A 4,005-nucleotide genomic window follows, 5' to 3' on the forward strand; every position below is an offset into this window, starting at 1 on the left:
GATCCCAGCAGTCCCAGCAAGTAAGCCTGATTTATAGTAATGGTTAATCCTTCTTGGAGTCAGAAGCAGCTTGACTGGATCCCAATTACTGCTTAACAAGGTATGTCTTGTCAAAACAGTTTTGAGGCCAGCTTCTTCTGGTGCAAGCTGATCTTTAAGTGCCACTGAAGATTGGCTTCAGTAGCACACGTTTGCTATGGCAAATTCTCTTTAAGACTTTTGGGGGGCTGACATGAGACCAACTTTCTGCTAGAAAAAGACTGAAATGTAAAAAGCAGCATAGTTATATGCATTACTATTATCCAAAATTCTCAGTTATCTTTAGCTTCCCTATCGATTATCCTTTTGAAAACCCATATAGTAATGAACTTTGCCTATGTGTGATACTTTTGTTCTTCTCACTAAATGCTTCCAGGATGATCAAATTACAAATGATTTCTAATGAATGCTCACACATTTAATTGAAAAGATAAACAATTGTGAGAATGCTGTTCTTGAAGTCACTGTGCTTGATTTCAGTAACCATGAGTTTGTATTTTCCATGTTTGACTGCAGAAACTTTGCCTAAAAAGCCCACTCTTGAAGTTCAGACCACCTCAGAAAACAGCAATTTTTAAATGTTAAAGGAAATCAAATACACATTCATATCTGCTAGCATGTGGTCCTCCCATTATAAAATAATTAAAGAACTACAACTAGATCAGGCTGACAATCACTGCACCAAAACCAGTATGTACTATGGTCACATTACAAGCAACAAAGCTGAGCTTGGTGATTTATGACAATATCACTAAAACCTCGTGATATATTTAGTGAGTGGTAATGGTAAAGGTTATAATTCCTCTGAGGGACAATAGTGATGAAATAAACCATGAGGGTCAAGTGGATTATGACCTTGTGAAAACTCAAATAATGGAGATGGAGCTTTATAAACTTCCTTATAATAGATAATGCCTTAAACAATTTAAAACCTGCTCAGTACTCAATTTGGACTTGCCACAGGCTTACTACTGCCTATATATTATTAGAGGGAAACCTGAAAATTACTTCTGTCACTATGAATCTTGCATCTGCTCAGAACCCCCATTTTAGGTGCAATGAGTGCTCTTGCTGTGCTCTGAATGCTCCCAACAGACAGTGTGTGTGCACTCATCTGTCAGTTCTCCCCACCCAGCATTTGCAGTGTGGCTGCTTACGCAGAATTTAAAGCTTCCAACACATCCTGGATTGCTATGTTAGGAATCACACCTGGCAGTATTAATTTTGCTACTGTATAGTACTATCCTGGGATCAAAGAGTTTCTACATGATCAAGTGATAGGCTGAGATGAATGACACTGCTGATTGCTTTACACGCTTGGCAAAAGGAAAGATGTCACATTTATCAGCACAGACAACACACCAGGTTCATGAAGATCCTCTCTACAGAGTTACCGTAGACACCCAACTTTAAAACACTGTTTATATGGGAGATTTAGGTGGAGGTGGAGCAACATCAAAGGCAAATGGTGACTACCCTGATCTACCTGAATACATGATCCTGCACAAACAGTGTGAAAACAGTCCATGGGATCAGTCCCATAAAAGACTACGACCATGAGTCACTTGACCAAGGTCATTCACATACATAATTTGGGCTCCTTCATTTTCATTCTTACTGTAGTTTGCCTCCTGTGTGGCAAGTCACCTCACCAGAGCTAGTTTCTTGTACCAAGATACAATATTGAACTAGCAGATTTCTGGAGAAAGCTGCATGGATAAAGCAGCCATACTGAGGCATACATGTACAGATTTATAAATTATTGCACAGAAAAAATTCCTCTGCCAGACACACGGAGAATTTGAGACCATGCTATCTCAGCTTCAAAGACATGGAGGAAGAGGGAAGACAAGGAGACAACACAATGCTTACCCACTTGTATAACAGCAGTGACAATGGCAGGCCTGGGAGGGCATCAGTCTGAAAGCACATGGGACAATCAGCTGCCATTGAGAGAGAGAGATTTTTGATTGATTTTAAATTAAGGTCACTGTCCCCAGGCCACAGCTAGATTTGATTATTTCTGTCACATTTTAGAAGAGTGACAGAAACTTCTTTGCAACCAGTGTTCTCTCTCTGCAGTGACTCAATGCATAATGATGTTTTTTTCAGTGGGTTTTGATGATTCCAACTTCCATGATATGCCACACGTTGGTTCAGCAGTAACATTCTCCCGCTGAAAGCCACTCATCACTTTGACTACTCAAATCTATGCAGTAGGGGCATTAGGAAAGCTGTGGGCAGCACAAAACTAACACAGGTGTGACATTAAATCTGAGAGGTGTATTCACTGCTGGCAGGTGACAGTGACTATCAACATACACCGAGGGGAAAGGGCAAACAGAGCAAGCCCAGCCATGAGCCATTTGTCATGGAGGGACCTTTCTGAGCAAGCTGTGATTTCGTTGCTCTCTGTGGATTTCTCTCCTGTTAATTAATTCATTTTCCCCTCAAAATGACATTAACTGGCTGCTGTCGGATGGCAAAGGGCTCCACAGCTGTGTTTGCATGAAGAATCACCTCTGTACAGTCAGGTGGTCTGTTAATGGCCTCTCCCTTTTGTGTTGGAAACCAGCCCCACCAGTTCCTGCTCACCCTCTCCACACTGCTCGAGATTTGAGGAACCCGTGTCACATCTCCCCTCTGGTGCCCCTTGCCAGTGTGCATGTTCCTAACTAGGAAACCCTTTCAAGCCATGGATCATCACTGCTGGCCTCCTCCGAATCTTTTACAGCTCTGCTATGTCCTTTTTGAGAAGGTGAGACTGGAATTCCAGCAGTATTGAGAGCACAGGTCCAACACATATTTTCCAGTGTAAAATCTTTTCCTCTTCGTTGCTCTCCTAACCAGTCCTGGCATTTGAGTCACTCTTTCGGCCACACTGAGCATGAAGGTGACATTTTCTCAGCTGTGCATGTCTCTGGGCTCTCAACATAGAGAAAGTGATGGCCAAAATCCTTCCATGATGATGGGCAAGAAATAAATGACCAACTGCAACTGTACAGTTGTGCTGTCTGGGAAAAAAAAAAAAAAAAAAAAAAAAAAAAAAAAAAACAAAAAAAAAAAAAAAAACCAAACAAACTACCATGGAATAACAGTAGTGGATTTTAAATCCCAAGATGCTACAAAATTCCCTCTCAGGCAGCTTGACCTAAATTCCTATGGGCAATGAGGAAGCCACATATTTGGAGCATTTGAAAGAAAACCAGACAAATGCCCATAAATTATTGTATGGGGGACATTCCTACTCTCTTTTGGAAGATGGATTAGGCAGATGACCTACTAAGTTTTTTTTTTCTTCTTTCACTAATTCCTACGATGTCATGAGTGTGTGTGCTTTACCCTTTCTAAAATCATAATCTGATTGATCCAGCACCAGTCAAAGGTTTTGAAAAGCCCATTAAACCACAAGAGGAAATCTTGAGCGGTTTGCTAATATCAACAGAAATCCAGATGGAATTACAATCATCTTTTACGTACATTCGAGGGCACATTATGTAATACTAGCCATGGATTTAGTTTAATGCACCGCACCTTCCAATAAGCTGCCGGCGATACTTAATAGCGATTTGAAACCTGCAAAAAACTCTTTTGCCCTTGACAAAACGGTTTTAAAGCCCAGAGACTGAGGTCAAAAGGCTTGGGATATTCAGAGTCTGATGGGAAAACGGGGAAAAGGGAAAGCGAGGACGGAAAAGACGAGGGAGGCGGGCGAGAGGAGGAATTTAAAAGGGCAAAGAGGTGGAGGGGGAAAAAAGAAAAACAGGAAGTCAGAATCGTGGTCAATCCCAGATAAACGCAGAGGAGACAAGGTCAAAACTTCGAGCAAGCAGGGAGCAAAAAACCCACGAGATTTACGAGGCAGGCTGACGCTGCCCGCCGCAGCATCCCCGGGGCTCCGCGCGGCTGCCGGCGCTGCCCGGCTCCCCGCGGCGCGGCGCGGCGGGCGCGGGGGCGGCGCTGCGG

This window comes from Onychostruthus taczanowskii, unplaced genomic scaffold (genome assembly GCF_017590055.1).
Source record: "Onychostruthus taczanowskii isolate IOZ18803 unplaced genomic scaffold, ASM1759005v1 scaffold17, whole genome shotgun sequence".
Taxonomy (NCBI): Eukaryota; Metazoa; Chordata; class Aves; order Passeriformes; family Passeridae; genus Onychostruthus; species Onychostruthus taczanowskii.